Source organism: Chiloscyllium plagiosum, unplaced genomic scaffold, assembly GCF_037043375.1.
Source record: "Chiloscyllium plagiosum isolate Xiang-an unplaced genomic scaffold, Cpla_swu_hap1 HiC_scaffold_4, whole genome shotgun sequence".
Lineage (NCBI taxonomy): Eukaryota > Metazoa > Chordata > Chondrichthyes > Orectolobiformes > Hemiscylliidae > Chiloscyllium > Chiloscyllium plagiosum.
In genome coordinates, this window is record NW_028270142.1 from 64,591,621 (window position 1) to 64,609,779 (window position 18,159).

Consider the following 18,159-nt stretch of genomic DNA (forward strand, 5'->3'; position numbering starts at 1 on the left):
CCCCTTCACCTCTGAGAAGGAGGCCATACATCCCTCTGAGGTTCCATCAGCAAGGTTGCCTCCTGCACCTTCCAACAGCTCAGATACTGATGCCGTGGTGGAAACATCAGTTATATCAGAGTTGGGAGCACAGTCTGGTGAACATACCAAGTCCACCTCTCCACTGCCAACGAAGGAAAAGATCCCAGGTCACTCAAAGGACTACTGGAGACCAGGTACCAGCTCAACCTCAGACAGGAGAGGAACCATGGTATCAGCAATTCAGAATTCATTGAAATGCACAAGAAAACACATGAACAGCAGATAGATTTGTCAGATGTAACTGTCATGTAATAAATAGTCTATGGCAGAAAGGATTGTACAGTGCTGCTTCTGACATGCAAACACCTGACTGCCTTCATAGACAAGATTGCAGCTGTCATAGAGAGCTAGGTCCAGTGCTGTCAGAGTCTGCTGAATGTGCACACAGACCTTCACCCACATCTCTTTATCCATTGCTCCCCAGCATCAATGGCAAGGTGACAAGGATGAGGCCCCCTTATCTCACTCCAGTTGCCTCTTTCTCATAAGGAGACAAGGTGATACCAGTACACACTCAGCTGGAGATGGAGCCACACACAGTACTCATGCCCTCCAGAAGTCTCCTCTCTGGAGGAGGTCAGACATTCAACCTCCACCCTGTCTGCCTGCCTCAGCTCTGTGAGAATACAAACTATAGATCATACAGTAGCCTCTGGGCTCAACACACTCAACATATTTGGGCCCTCAAGTCTCAAATTCTTTCAATATCACCTGACCAAAACTGACCAAGCTAAATGAGCTCCATTATAGAGCAGGGTCCTTTCACCCCAGCTGCAGACTCTGGGAATGCACCGAGACATAGTGGGATGGAAAGGGAGAAGCCAAACCTCTGAGGGCACATAAGTAGAATGGAAGACACTTCGTGAAAATACATCATCATATTTGTAGATAGATTTTCATTTTTCATCATCAGCTGTGTAAGCAAATTACAATATTGAAGCTTAGTCAGCCTTAGTACTGTGCAAAGTTTTATGGTTCATGGTGAGAAATGAGCCATTCCTCCATCATACATGGGTTTTAGGAGCTTGAAAAATAGTGTGACCTTTCCTGGCCACACGACATTATCTGTGCACCACAGGCAGTTAGTGGGGTTAATTCTTAATGTTGCATAATGTGGTCAAAAGTGTTTTAGGTAAGGATTTTGACTCCACACTGGTATCTTTCACCAATGTTGCATGACTGTGTTTGTGTCATCCAATTGCCCTCCAAAAAAGCCTCACATGGCTTGAAATTTAACTGCACTCTCTCACAAATCAAAAAAAAATTCCACCCAGTCTGGATGTGGTGGCAGCCATTTTCAGCTCCATTACACACTGGCTATTTGCATCAAGATGGAAGGAAATAGCAATCACTCCTCACATGGTGCAGGTTCAGCATCTAACCCTTGATGAACCCCAAATGGATCCATTCCCCTTAGTAGCAAACTGTGATAATGCCACTAGCGTTGAACTTCCCATGCTCCTAACCCAATTAGTCTTCCTTACTATTCACCTCTCTACTTTCCTACCTCAGCTCCAGGAAACTGGAGTCAAAATGCACTGTCCCCTCATCAAAACCAGGGGACTACTGACTGTTGATGAACTCCCCTCCTACTTTACACATTTTCCTCCATGTTGTCTTGTCTCCCCCCCCCCCAACCCTTTATGTATCAAGTTGCTCCCCTTTACAGTTGTTTTACCCTCTGCATTCTGACATGTTATCTCCAATCCCCCACTTGAGTTCATGCAATCATAGAATCCCTACAATGTGGAAGCTTGCAATTTAGTCCATCCGTGTCTGTCTCATATACTATTTCACATATTTCAAAAACGTCTCTTTCACTACAAGCTTCCTTTGATATTTATGTTCCAATTAATCAGTGCTATAGATCTTAAGACATTTGGAATGTCCAAATTATGCATTCTATAAGTTGTGTTTTATGACCTCACATAGCATTGATTATTGTAGGACAGCAACTAATTTTTAAAAAAATTGCTCCGTATGACATAGGGGCGGCACAGTGGCTCAGTGGTTAGCGCTGCTACCTCGCAGTGCCAGGGACCTGGGTTTGATTCCGGCCTCATGTGGAGTTTGCTCATTCTCCTCTTGACTGTGTGGAGTTTGCCCATTCTCCCCTTGACTGTGTGGAGTTTGCTCATTCTCCTCTTGTCTGTGTGGGATTTCCTCCGGGTTCCTCCCACAATCCAAAGATGTGCAGATTAGGTGAATTGGCCATGCTAAATTGCCCATGGTGTTCAGGGATGTGTAGGTTAGGTGCATTACTCAGGGGTAAATATGGGGTAGGATGGGTTACTCTTCGGAGGGTCAGTGTGGTCTCGTTGGGCTGAAGGGCCTGTTTCCACACTGTCGGGGTTCTAATTCTAAATAACTGAACATGATTGGAAGTATTCAGTCGCTTTCAGCTGTGTCATATTGTGTGCATTATTTGTTTGGTGATGCAAACGCACTTTTGTTAGTCTTAGTATAAATCATTCAAATGATAAACAGAGTAGTCTAAATGGCTGTTAAAAGCAAGTAAAGTCCCAGACATAACCAGAGATGATACTGGCTCTCTGAACAGTGCTTTTTTTCTTGTCTCTGGCTTTTTTTCAAAGCTCATTAAAATGAAGGATGGGAGGACAGCAGCACACAATATTCTTGCATCGTGTATCCAATAGGAGCTATGCTGGGTCAGAACCACAATGGCTTTATAGCAAGAGAAGGTTCAAGATATAGATCTGAAACATTGCAACATTGTACAATATACAGTGCTTGTCAAAGCAGAAACTTCCCACTGTTACATCCTGGTTAAACAGCACAATGCACTGAAGATGCTACATTTTCAACTACTGTTAAAAGAATCTGACAATCCTGCACTTTCTGTCAGACTATTCAATCTCCCCTCAGGTATTGTGCCATAAATTCAATAAGACCTCAGGCCCAACATTAAAACTTAGTAGCATTACTTATCAAGTACTATGCTTTATGTTTATCTTCAGAAATGTTTGGAAACTTCAACAGCAAAGGAGTTGACCACCAGTTGATTTGATTCACTCCATGTGATATCAAGAAATAGTGAATATGCAGGATACTGCAAAGACAATGGGTCCTGAAACATATAGGCAATAGTCCTGAAAATCTGTACTCTAGAATTAGGCGTGCCCTTAACCAAGCTGTTCCTGGATAATTCCAACACTGACAGTCACCCAACAATGTGGAAAATTGCCCTTAAATTGCCACAAAAAGCAGGACAAATCCACCATGGAAGCTCCTTGGATGCTGCCTGAACTGCTGTGCACTTCCAGCACCACTAATCCAGAATCCACCATGGTCAATACCTGCCCTATCAACCAACACTTGATCATCAGCGAAGTGATGGAAGGTATTGACAGTGCTAACAAGTAACAAATGCACAGCAATAACCTGCAAACTGATGCTGAATTGAAAACCAAAAGAATTGCAGATGATGTAAATCAGAAACAAAAGCAGACATTGCTGGAAAGGTTCAGCAGATCTGGTAACATCTGAGGAAGGGTCACTGGACCCAAAATGCTAACTCTGATTTCTCTGCACAGCTGTTGCCAGATCTGTTGAGGTTTTCTAGTAACTCCTTTTTTTTTGTTTTTAATGCTGAATTGAGTTTTGCCAGGCAGCTCAGCTCCTGACCTCTTTATAACCTTAGTCAAAACAAATGCAAAAGAGTTAAATTAAAAAAAAGTGAGATGACAGTGATTGCCCTTGACAACAAAACAACATTTGACTGAGTGTAGAATCAATGATCCTTCGCAATATTGAAACCATGGGAGATGGGAAAAACTTCCCAGAGATTGAAGTCATAATTAACACAAAAGAAAATTGTTATGGCTGTTAGAAACCAATCAATCTCACTCTTACGGTATTGTCTTAAGACAACCATCTTCAACTGCTTCACCTGTGATATTTCTTCCATCATAAATTCAGAATTTAGGATGTCCACTGTAAATCCGGACAACATTCCATACAATTTGCTACTTCTCACACACTGAAGCAGTAATGCCAAAATAAGCAAATCTTGATAACATTCAAACTTTAGCTGATAAGTGGGTAAAAACGAGGACTGCAGATGCTGGAAACCCGAGTCTGGATTAGAGTGGTGCTGGAAAAGCACAGCAGGTCAGGCGGCATCCAAGGAGCAGGAAAATTGACGTTTCAGGCAAAAGCCCTTCATCAGGAAAAGAGGCAGGGAACTGCAGGGTGGAGAGATAAATGAGGGGGTGGGGAGAAAGTAGCATCAGGACATGGTTGAGGAGCTTCAGGGCAGAGGAAATGACCTGGGGGTTTATCTCTCCACCCTGCAGGCTCCCTGCCTCTATTCCTGCTAAAGGGCTTTTGTCAGAAACATCGATTTTCCTGCTCCTTGGATGCTGCCTGACCTGCTGTGCTTTTCCAGCATGACTCTAATCCAGACTTTAGCTGATAAGTGTCAATAACATTTAAACAACATGAGTACTGTTAAATGACCATGTCCAAGATTCTTACAATATTGGATCCAATATTCTTCCCTAATATTCATTCACATAACCATCACTGAAACCTCCATGATCAACATCCTGGAGGGGGTTTGCCATTGACGAGAAACTGAAATGGTGTCTTTCCAGCCATGCCAGAAATGGATGTAATTGTAGAAGAGAGGCAGGCAGTCAGGAATTATGACTCTGTCCATGCCACATTGCATTGATGGCTTTAAAAAATAAATAAATGCACTACTAAATTAATAAATCAGTCAATCACAGATTACAAACATTGACTACGAGGGCACTACCGGCAGCAGTATGATAAAGGAAGTAAAATTTCTTAAAATGGCAAGATGGGGTGGAAATAAATCAAATTAGCACAAGTGCAGGCAATAGTGTATCTCAGCCTAATCATGTCGACCTATCAAAAAGTTTTCAGGCTACCAGTGGACAATGCATGCTCCTTCCCTAAACAACACAATGGCTAGCTGTGGAGTGTCCCGAGGTTAGGGCTGGGTCCACGATTATTTACAATATCTATTAATGACTTGGATGAGGACAATAAATGTACTATCGCCAAGTTTGGAGATGACAGAAAAATAGTTGGGACGGCAAGTTGCGGGATCACACAAAGAATCTGCAGAGGGATATAAACAGGCTGTATGTGAGGACAAAAGCTTACCAAATGGAATATAAGTGGGAAATGTGAGTTTATGCACTTCTGCAGGTAAAATTGAATATTATTTAAATGGGAAAGGCTACAGAAAGCTGCAATATGGAAGGATCTGGGAGTTCTCATTCAGAAATCACAAAATGCTAGCATCCAAACTCAGCTGGCAATAAGGAAGGCAAACAGAATGTTCCATATCTAAGGAAAGATATACTGTTATTGGAGGCAGTCCAGAGAAGATTCATTAAGTTTATATTGGGTATGGAAGGATATTCTTATGAGGAGAGGTTGAGTAAGTTGCACCTGTACTCATTGGAATTTAGAAGAATGAGAAATGATTTATTGAAACACATGAAATTCTTAGGGGATTTGGTTGGATAGATGCAGAAGGGTTGCTCCCCTTGTGGGACAGTCTAGGACTAGAGGATATAACCTCAGAATTAGGGGTCTCCCATATAAAACTGAGATGAGGAGGAATTTCTTTTTTCAGAAAGCAGTGAATCTGTGGAATTCTTCACCAAGGAGAGCTGAGTCATTAGATTTACTCAAGACTGAGATATAACAGATTTTTAATCAGTGAGGGAATTGTAGGCAGTTATCAGATCACCTTGATCTAATTGAACCACGGCCTAAAGAGCCAACATTTGCTCTTATGTCTTCTGTTCTCACGGACACCTGAGCATAGACATAACCATGGGAAAGAGGCAAGCCATGGAGTATTACAACCCCTGCCATGGCTCACTGAATCTGTTAATAGCTAAGAACCCAGCTCTTTTTAGAAGATTTTAAAAGATTCACTACTAAATTAACAAAACACCCAATTAATCAAGGTGCAAGTACTGCCTACCAGGAGTAATGTGACCAAAGCAAAAATCAAGACAGGGACTAATTTAAAATGTGGTTGGTGGGCACTTCCCTGTAAAGTACTGCTTGAAAGGACCAGCTGTTTTTTTTTTAACATCCAGAACTGTTCTTTCATACAACTGATGTTTTTCTTCCTCATCACCAAATCACCTTTTTTTTAATCTATTAATCATCACCAGTAAATCACCCATTTTTTTCAATTGATTAATTTATTTGCAAAACCCATTAAGGGCAATGCAGACCATGAGTGGTGAAGAGAGATAGGTAGAGGGAGGGGGTGAAATCAAAATGGGGTTGGAAGAGCTTTCCGGAAAGAAGAACAGGGTTGTCGGTGACTGGAATTTGCTGACTGAGTTGCTGGTGGAGGTAATGACCCTAAACACTTTTTGAAAAGTTCCTGGATCTGTACCCAAAGTGTTGTAAACTGCAGGGCTACGGGCTGTGTAGAAAGATGTAATTAGAAAGGGCCTCTGTGTGTCTGGGTCAGCCTGTACACATGGGCTGAATTGACTCCCTTCTGTGCTGCAATAGTTCTATGGTTCTATGGGAAAGCGCTAATTCTTAATTACAAAGTCCAAAAAGCATTGCCCACTCTCAACCAACACTGGAGATGTTCCATTTGAGCCTTAAAGTGATCTGCACTTTCTAACACCGGAACAGATTAGCTTCACCAACACTGTTATAATGTCACAAAAAATTCTATCCTTGGTATGCTGTTCAAGGGTAGCTTTGAAATCACAAACCTGACAGGTACATGTTGTGAGCCACTTAACTGAAAAGCATAGCTCAGATTTTTTTCCAATTGACTACTTTATAATATCAATCCTCAGAACATTCCCAAATGGGTGGGTTCAACCAAGACTGAAGAAACCAGAAGCATCAAACATAGAATCTCTGCTGAATCTTAAAAGAGCATTCTGAACTATTCACCCTGTCTTTCTGGAATAAGGTTTAAAACCAATCCTGCTGGTGAAACAGGTTGAACAGGGCAATTCATTTTAAGATTGACACATGGGAATGTTGTTCCAGTCAGAATATATGTAACGCCTATACTGATTGATAGTGCTTATATCCAGTACTGATTGACTGTGGGATCAGAAGAGTTTTCACCCAGTGGATATCCTGGTAGATATCAATCTGAGAATTATATAAATTTCATTGCACAGAGAGAGGCCAGTCAATCCCTCTATCTGTGCCAGCCATAAAAGAGCCTCCGAGCTTAATCCTATTGCCCAGCATTGAAACCGTGGCCCCGCAGGTTACAACAATTGAGATGCATTCCCAGTCAACTTTTAAATGTGCTGAAGGTTTTTGCTTCTGTTATACTTTCAGCCAGCAGGAGATCTTACAATAGCCTTCTTTGAAGTATTGAAGCAGGTGTCAAGAAGCTTTACCAATTCCTAGACATGTGAATAAAAGCACTCACAGCAGTAAGACACAGCTCTGACATTCAAATAAAATAACATGGTCTGGGCATGAATGGCTTTGCTTCTTCTGTGAAAACATGAAGCAACAAAGAAGCATTAACATTAAAACATTTGGACTGTAGGCAGACCATAGGCGGAACCTTCTGCTCCCGAGGATGATGAACTCGGAGGTGGAAAAAACACTTAAATAGGTGAGGAAGTGACGTAGTCAAAGGCCATCATCTTCCACCTCTAAAAGGATTAAATCTGGGATAGGAAGCTCCATGGTCAAGCTTCCTGCTCCACTATCAATTGAGGCCATTAATTGGCCAATTTAGGATTACTTGCAGGTCTCTGCCCCCATCTCCATTCCGAGTAACCCATTGTGTGGAGGCCTATCGACATGTGGTATGACTGACAGATCAACCTGTGTTGGCAGCTTTTAAGGAAGGGCTAGGATCCTCAATCAAAGACAATCAGTGTCGATTGAGGGCCAGGACGTAGAGCAGGGGGTTGCGTGCTGACAACCACATACACACCCCTACAACTTTATTTATAACTTAGCTTGCCCCCTCTCCCCCACCAAAAACAACATACCTAAAAGTTTGACTCTCTTCTAATCACGGCATCCTCTGTGGTGATGCTGAGAGTCAGAGCTTCCAGTCTCTGATTAGTCAGCAGCTTTCAATTACTGCCATTTCCACCCCAGGGTCTTAATTCCAGGCAAAAGCTTAGTGGGATTACACTAGCATTAGATTCACTGGCCTTCCCTGGAAGACACAATATGGATCTCTTGCCAGACCTGCAGTTGGCTGCCAATATCCCCATTGCCTCAACAAGATTCTATCCTTTGGTTTAAAACCTTGTGCAGTTGGTTCCGATATAACTAGAGGACAAAGCATTAATATATCAGATTTACTGCTAAGATTTAATCTTACAGTGGGGGTAATGAATGTGGCAGTTGGCCGTGAAGGATGTATAAGAACTGTAAACAGGAGAACAGGACAGGAGAGGACATAGAAAAATGAAGGAGAACTTTGCTGAAATTGATAGAAAATTGAATTGAATAAAGTTGTAGGTGCGTGTATGGTTGTCAGCAGATAGTCCCCTGCTCTATGTCCCATCCTTCAATCGGACACTGATGTCAATAAAATAGAGTTAGATTACCAAAATCAAAAACAGTGTTAAGCATGAATTGATAGATAATTGAATTGAAGATTAGTTCAAATATCTTAGCAGCAAATCACAGTGAGTTTGTAACATAATGATGGAGCTAAGGCAATGAGGTCCTCAGGGTAGTATCCTAGGCCAACCATCTTCTGCTGCTTCATCAGTGATCTTCCCTCCATCATAAGGCTAAAAGTGGGAACATTCACTCATGTTGCACAATGTTCAGCTCACTCATAACTCCTCAGACACCGAATCAGTCCAAGACTAAATGCAACAAGTAAATCCTGGACAAAATCCAAGAAACGGAGCAAGTAACATTTGAGCCACACAACTGCCAGGAAATGACCATCTCCAATAAGAGACAATCTAACTATTGCCTCTTGACATTCAATAGTGTTGCCACCACTAAATCCCTACTACCAACATTGACCAGAATCGCAAATGGACTTGCCATATAAGTACAATGTCTACAAGAGCAGGTCATTAGAACATTAGAACATTAGAACACTACAGCGCAGTACAGGCCCTTCGGCCCTCAATGTTGTGCCGACCTGTCATACCAATCTGAACCCCATCTAACTTACACTATTCTATGTACGTTCATATGCTTATCCAATGACGACTTAAATGTACTTAAAGGTCGGAAGCTAGACTTGCTGCAACAAGTCACGCTCTGACTTCCCAAAATATGTCCACCATCTACAAAGGCACAAGTCTAGAGTGTGATGGAAATCTCCCCATTTGCCTAGATTAGTGCAGTTCCAACAACAGTCATGAAGCTTGATACATTCCAGGACAAAGCAGCTCACATGATAGGCATCCACAGGCACCCACTCCCTCCACCATCAATGCTCAGTTGCAGCAATTTGCACTATCTACAAGATGCTGTGCAGAAATTCATCAAGGCTCCTTAGACAATACCTTCTAAACACAATTAGGAAGATAGGAAGCTATGGAGTCATAGAGGCCTACAGCACATAAAAAGGCCTTACTGTCCATTGAGTCTGTACAAAAACAACCAGTTAACCATTCTAACCCCACTTTCCAGCAGTTAGCCCATAGCTTTGTATGCCTTAGTATCACAACTAAACATCTAACTAATGGGCTGTTATAGCACAGTGTAGTGATGCTACCTCTCGGACAAGAGGTCCAGGTTCAAGTCACCTGCTCCAGTGGTTTGTAATAACATTGCTGAACAGTTGATTTTGGAGAAAATATTGGGGTTCTTGCGATGCAGTGGTATTGTCCCTACCTCTGAGCCAGATGACCCAGGTTCAAATCCACATGTTTCAGTGTTGTGCAATGATATCTCTGAACAAATCAATTATAAAATATCTACATCTAAGTACTTCTTCAATGTTACGAGAGTTTCTGCTACTCTTACAGACAGTGAGTTCCAGATTCTCACCACCATTCTCATATCCCCTCTTAACCTCCTGCCTCTTCCCTTAAATCTCTGTCTCTGGTTATTGATCTTTCTACCAAGGGGATAAGTTTCTTCCCATTCACTCTGGCAATGTCCTTTATAATTTTGTACATCTACATCATGTCCCCCTTAGTCTCCTCTGCTCTAAGAAAAGCAGCCCCTGTATATCCAAACTCTCTTCCTAACTAAAACTCTCCAGCCCAGGTGAAATCCTGATAAGTCCCCCCTGCAAGTTCTCCAGTGCTGTCTCATCCCTCCTATAATGTGGATTCCAGAACTGCACGCAATACTGTAGCTATGACTTCACCAACATTACGCACAATTCCAGCTTCACCTTTCTGCTCTTAACCTCAGCTAATAAAGGCAAATATCAAATTAAGTTATGAAGTGACATTAAATGTGTGTGTGTGGTCATTGGAATGAAGGAACTCAATGATTATTCTATAATTTCTTATCTTTCTCTATGCAAACTAGGACAGTGTGACAGCTGTTTTCTTCATCAACTATCAGAGCCAACTGAGAATCAATCAGTCGGTGCTGAATTACATACAATTTTCTACCATTGAATCGTTAGTGTCAGCAATTGTTTTATCAACTGATAAATAAGCATCGTTTAGAACATTTACATAGCCAGCAGAAAGAAGTGATTTTGATCTCATGGACTTTAACCCAGGTCACAGATCAAAATGAGTGTTTAACGCAATGTGCTGTGCAGTATGTTGCACAGCAATACTCATTTGTTAATGAGGCTACTCATTTTTAATTTATTACCATAGAACTTTAAAAGTAAGTGAATAATTGTGCCTTAAATAGCATTTTATTTAATCATGCAACATCGTTATTCTGAATTGTAATTTAATCTTGTACTAGTGTTCATGTTTTGTCTGCTGTGTTGACTGCTAGAAAAAGAACATGCAATCACTGCAAGACAGTAATTGTGCTTTGAATTTTACTGTTATTAGTTGGTCTGTATCCTATACATTTTTTCCATTCATTTAGAGGATATGAGCTTCACTAGCTCAGGCAACATTTATTGCCCCTGCTAATTGCCCTTGAGTAGGTGGTGGTGAGCTGCCTTCTTGAATTGCTGTAGCTCACTTATTGTAGATACACCCACAATGACATAAAGGAAGGAGTTCCAGGATTTTGACCCTGTGGCAGTGAAGGAACAATGGTATATTTCAAGAAAATGGTAAGTAGTTTTTAGGGGAACTTATTGGTCGTGCTGTTCCCATGTATTTGCCTCCCTGACTATCTAGATGGTAGTGGTCAGGTGTTTGCAAGATGCTATCTAAAGAGCCTCATACATCTCTGCCAAGCATCTTGTGGATAGTGCACACAACTGCCACTGAGTATCTGTTTGTGGATGTCATGCAAATCAGGTGGGCTGCTTTGTCCTGGAAAGTGTCAAGTTTCTTGTGTGTTATTGAAGCTGCACTCATCCAGGCAAGTGGGGAATATTCCATCACACTCCTAACTTGTGCCTTGTCAAGGGTGGACAGACTTTAAGGAGCCAGAAAGTGAGTTACTCACTTCTGCAGAGATTTACTGGAGCTGAGATGACTGACTTCCAACAACCATGACTATCTTCCTTTGAGCTAGGTTTGACACTAACTCGTGGACAGTTTTCCCCTCCAATTACAATCCTCTGACTGGCGCTTGTGGCTGCTATATTTATATGGCTAATCCAGTCATTTATTGGAGATGGTAACTGGCTAGTACTTGAGTAACACGAATGTTACTTGCTACTTGTCAGCCCAAGTCTGGATAATGCCATTGTCTTTTTGCATTTGAGCACAAATTGCTTCAGTAACTGAGGAGTTTTGTGAATGGTGCTGAACACTGTGCAATCATCAACATAAAGAGAAAGTTAATGATAAAGCAGCTGAAAATGGTTGGGCCCAGAACACGAACCTGAGGAACTCCTGCAAAGAAGTCTTAGAGCTGAGCTGACTGACCTCGAGCTGCACAACTATCTTCCTTTGTACTAGGTATGACACTAACCAGCAGAGAGTTTTTCACTCTGGTTCCCGCCGATTCTAATTTTGTTACGTCTCCTTGATGCATACTGTATTGTTTGACGTCAAAGGCAACCACTCTCACCTCACCTCTATAATTTAGTTCCTTTTTCCAACTTTGAACTAAGATTGTGATGAGGTCCAGAGCTGACACTGGCAGTATGCCTTCTGCAGGAGAGTGAACTAATTATTTCAATAAAGGGAAAATAATCTATTTTCTAGTTGACTTAATCCGATTGCCAGTTAATAATTTGCAGTACATTTGACAGAGCTTCCATGGTGGTCAAAAGTGATGTACGATAGCAAATGATTGTACAAGTCAATATTTTGTTTTCATTCATGAGCAATTATGGAATTATTCATTTTTAAAAAATAGAATGCATTGATGAAAATGTTGTACAAATCCCTTCATATTAATTTAAAATTTACATTAAAGGGAGTACGAATCTTTTAAGGGTCAGATAAATAACTTGATTGACCACAGAAGCATTTTATGGTTTTATCCCACAGTCGACTCAGGTAAATAGACTCTTACAGTTCGATATATAAAATAGTTTCCCTGAGTGTTACACTTAATTCCTGTCTTATTTTAGTTGTCACACCTCTGTCTTCTTATTGTCACTTTGGATCTCAATTGTATTGAGAATAATAAAGTCTGGACACTTGATACAAGAGTTAACCATGCTCCAGGGGTTAGAAAAGCCCATCTGTGCTTCACTTGAGAAGTTTTATGATTCTCTTGAGTCCTCAGGAGGATATTATATCACACTCAATCACACTTGTAATTGAAAAGGTTTTTGATCATTGTTCAAGTTTTCTCATTCAGGTGTATCTACTGAAGTGGATTCAAGGGACTGCTGCAAATCGTTTTTATCAGCACTAATCTGTGTGCATTGATGGAAGGGCTAGTGAAGGAGGTTACTGGGGAATGACTAGCTTATGATACTGGACAAAATTACCTTGTTTGCTGGCCATGCTGTCTTCATTGGTTGATGCAGTCCATCTGTTATACCATCCCCACACCAACAATAGAGGTTAGAGTATGTAGCAAGCTCACCACGACAACAACATATGTGTAGTGACTTCAGGTTACCTCACATCTGTGTATCATGCATAAGTTAATTGCAAGTACTATGCAATTAATAGTGATTCAACTTGCTTCTAAAGATTCTCTAAAAAATAAGTTACTGGTAATTTTAAACCAATTGTATTTAATCCACATTTGAGTTCTTCTCCTTCCCCAGTAAACGACAAAGCAGAAAAACAGCATACCTCATTCAAAAGATGTCTGTGCTGCAGTCTAGTTGTAATTTCATCTTGTTCTGCCAAAAATAAACAAAAACTTACCTTAAAGTCTGTCTCATTTTATTAACTTACTTCATTTCTGAAATTATATGAAATATCTACGGCCTTCAAAGAGAATAACGTGAAGCCTCTGCAGATATTGCAAGATAAGGTGAAAGTGCTGATTTGTTACATTACATCAGTTATACTGTGCAAATGTGGTTCATTTGTGCTGTCGGTACTGCTCAGGAGCCAGGCATGGGTTGCTATAGTTACAAATACCACTAGCAGCAGCTAAAGCAACCTATAGTACAAAAGTAGGAAGGTTATGCTTCATTTGTACAGAGTACAGGTGAGACCATATCTGGAATACTGTGAACAGTATTGGTCTCCTGGGACTCTGTGGCTCAGTGTTGGTGTCTTACATCCATGTTAGAAGACTAAGGTTCAAGTCCCACCTGTTCCAGAAGTGTGTCATAATATTCCTTATTTAAGGAAGGATGTAAATGCATCGGAGACAATTTAGAGATTTACCAGATAAATACGTGTAATGAAGGGTACACATGCTAGGCTTATATCCACTGAAGTTAGGAAGAGTAAGAATTAACATAATAGAAAAATCCTGAGGGGCTTTGGATATAGAGATGTTGTTTGCTCTTTTGGGAGAATCCAGAATGAAGGCTTACTGTTTAAAAATCAGGGATCACCCATTTAAAACAGAGATCATGAGAAACATTTTAATTTCACAGAGCTGTGAGCCTTTGAAACTCTCTCTTTGAAAAGCTGGTGGAAGCAGTTATTGCATAGTTTGAAGGCAGAGAAAGTTAAACAAGGGGTTGAAAGATTAACAGGAGTAGGCAGGAATATGGATTTCAGGTTACAACCAGCTTAACCATGATCTTATTGAATGGGAAAGCAGGCTCATGCAACTGGTTGGCCTTCTCCTGCTCCTTATATGTATGCTCATATTTCTATCAATTCCAATGATCAGGCAAATACTGATTTTGGAAGAGTACTTTAGCCAAGTGATCTGGTACTGACCGTTGCAAAATTGGTTCAGTCTGACTTTGTGATGTGCTTAGACGCTGAAATGATGTCCATATCATTTCAGGAAGTGACATTCATGATGGTGTGTCTATCGTGTGTAAGGGAGGTTGAAAAGGAGGGGGTTGCCTGTAGTGGTAGTAGGTGGGCATCACTCCCAAAATCACTCTCAAAAGGGTTACGGTGTCAAGCCTAGGGGTTTGGTGAAAAATTGATGCATCTGTGGAGGCTTGAGAGAACCCAGAATGAAAATGGACCAATGTGAAACTGAATGGGGAGATGTGTGGAATGGCATTGAGGGTAAGATAGGCTATAGATGGGGATATTATTTGCAATTACAACTACTGTGTCCTGTACTGGAGGGAGCATTGTGGAGCAGTGTGGTTATCATTAAGGTGCAATGTTGGGATTTAGGGAAAAGGAGGACTATTGTAGATTACGTTCAAAGTGGTGAATCTCCAGCTAGGGGATGCGTGGAAATGGGCTGTTGGAGCAGTGCAAGGTAAAAGGGAATATAAAAATTCTGGCTACCTGGGCACCAAGCCAATCACAGTTATAATGGTGTCCACTAATTGTTGTATCCCCTGCCGTCACTTACCATTCTCTAGATGCACAATGCAACTGGAAGGTGCCCGGTAAAACGCCTGGAGTGAGCGGTGTCCGTATCACTATGGTGGCCAAAAATGTGAGATTCTACATCTGCTGAATATTAAGACATTGAATGGTATAAAATTGGACATTCTAAATTGGCTGATAGCTGGAGGAGTAAAGCCCACCAGAAAATTGGCAAAACTAAATTAAACAGCAGCCAGCAGCTATCAGCTACCGAGGAAAGTAGAACCTAAGGTCAAAGAAGTCACAGCGGTTCAGGGGATACCAGTAACAACCAGCTTGAGTGTTGTGCATTGGAGAAGTATTAATCACAATTTCTGGCACGTGGCTTTCAATCCAGTGTCTGGGGTTGTGCACTTTATATCTCTCTGGTGTGGCAACAGTGAAAAGTGTTGGTATGACCTCATTGGATGCTTTGAACCTAGGCCACAGGGCATTTGGGAAGGCCCAGGGCGAGGGAGATAAAAGTACAGATCTGGAAGCCACACCTCAGGGAAGATTCACAGCGAGACATGTGGCTGAAGACCACGTGTGCAGCAACCCATGAAGACCCAGGAGAAGATCCGTCATGACCTTCAAGACCCACCTTTGTGGAAGAGAGCCAGCTGTACATCGGAAAGGAAGGAGATTCCAGCTCAAACAAGTGGATCGTTGTGAATAATATCCTTTCTCAGACAGCTGTGACTAAATATAGAGTAAATATTGTGAGAACTTGGGAAATGCACACATGATGTTTTTAATAAGGAATATTTTGTTAATAAAATTGTGTTGAACTGCAAACCTAATTCTGCATCAGCGTGGACTCAATGTGCTGAATGGCCTGCTTCCGCACTGTGATAATTCAATGATTCTGAGCAATCTGGGGAGGGAACTGTCTTGTGTTGTCCAGGCAGAGTGTGCTGCATCATCCTGGTGTGCTGTGCTTTGCAAAATTGGAACAGACAATGACCTGATATGGTAGATAATGAGGATATTGAGCTGGAGGAAGCTCTCCTTGGTGGATGTCAGAGCTGAACTGTATTGGACCCTGTAAGGCTGCCAGAGTCTGATTGACATCACATTCCAGTAGATGTGAGCTGGCTGCTGAAATCATGGACTTCAGGATCAAGATGCTGTATTTGTTTTGCAATGAGGTTGCAAACTACAGTTTGAATTCATTTCCTTGATGTTATCTTTCACTGGCTGTGATTAAAAGCTCGCGTTTGGAATCGTCGAATAGTTCCCCCACTAGACAATGACAAACTACAGTGACTTTTAAGTGTTGGAGAAAGGGTACCAGGGATTCAGAGAGGATCTGCAGGTGGGATATATCCAAGAACAGGTAAAATGATGTGGTATTTAAATGGTGACTAGGATGAGTGAATACGATTCTACGTGCGGAGGAGTGTCAGCCATGCCATCGATTTGCCTTGAGTAGCATAGCTTTTTCGCTGTTTTGCCATTGCATTGCTGGTGAGGGATGACACTGGAATGATATGCTTATCTGGGCCCACTGTGGCCTCACAAAAATGATCGAGGTGTAAAAGGGGGATGGCTAGTATTTTGGCAGGTGAGTGGTGAGTTCTTCTGGGAAATGCAAGTGGTAAGATGGGACTCAAATCAAACATAAGGAATGCCACAGAGGTAGAGTAGGTCATTAATGAGATTATGGATTAGTGGTGCTGGAAGAGCACAGCAGTTCAGGCAGCATCCAAGGAGCTTTGAAATGAGATCATTAATGAGATTATTTTGGTAAACCATGGCGAGAAATCTCACCAAACCTTATGATGGGACTTCTTCCAAAAATCTTGACATAACTTGCACTTGGGCAAAAAAAAGTAAGATTGAGCTGATTATTTATTTCTGTCTGTTAACAGAAGCATAAGGGCTATCATTACTAGATTAGTATTGCATGGCTGACTTCATAATCTTCCACTGTCACAGTGAATGTTTTCTGTTGTTTAAATCCGACTGATTTTTAAATAAATCTTCAATATTCTGCCAGAGCACCAAGGCTGGTCTTTCACCCAACCCACCTCGGGACCTAGTAGCCTCTCCACTCATTCTGGGCTTGTTAATGAAACCTGGACACCTTCAAAACGAAAATTCCATCTTCTGGGCAATTTCTCTTGATGTCACTTTTGGGAGGTGAATGCAGCCTCAGCACTGCACTCACAATCTAGAAACAAGAAATCAGGCCTTTGATGAGCATCATCCAGGAAGAACTCCCCAGCCCTTCTTCAAGATATTACAAAGGAATAGTTTACATCTACATGGGTGGGGGAGGGGGGAACAAATCCTTCAGTTAATGCTTCATCCAATGGCATTTCTAACTGTGACTTAATTTTCATGCTCAAAACCTGGATTGATGCTTTAATTTAGAACTTAAATATGAGTCAATGGTGCTTAAAGAGGGGCTGTTCTGAACTGTCATACGATTAAGTAAAATAGTTATAAAATCTTCTTCTTGTCCTCCTCAGATATTTTGCTTTCTTCTTTTCAATTTTGCTTTTGTTTTGATCTTATTCATTTGTAGGATGTGAGCATCTCTGGCTGGCCAGCAGTTATTGCTCTGCCTTAGTTGCTCTTGAGAATGTGATGGTGAGCTACTATTGTATGCTATCTACTGCAATCATTGTAATGGAAGGAAATTGAATAGCTGCAGTCTCCAACATTTGTCTAACAGTATATGCTGTCACTGCTGGGCCAGGGCAGCTTGACAGCTGATTTGGATCAGATTGGCACTAACAGCATGGCATCCAGTCTCTATTCGGTATAGGGCGCTCTCAGGATCTTGTCCTACACCCTCTGTGGGTCAACCTTGTCATCAGCCAGACAAATAAAGATGATATTATCACACCCACCTTTTCTCTGTTTCAAACCACATAACCACACCAGCAATTTAATCTACTTGCATGCTTTCAAGCCAATTCCACCTTTTTTGGGAAGAGCAAAATATTCTAAGTTTCTCAAGGTCAAAGTGACAGAAATAATTAATGACAAATGTTACTCCATTGGCTCGAAGTAAGGAGCAGGTTTAATCATTTCACTAAAATATCAAAGCTCAAGCATACAATTCTGGAATGTTCTAGAAGAAAACAAAATACTGGTACCAGCACAACCATTACTTATT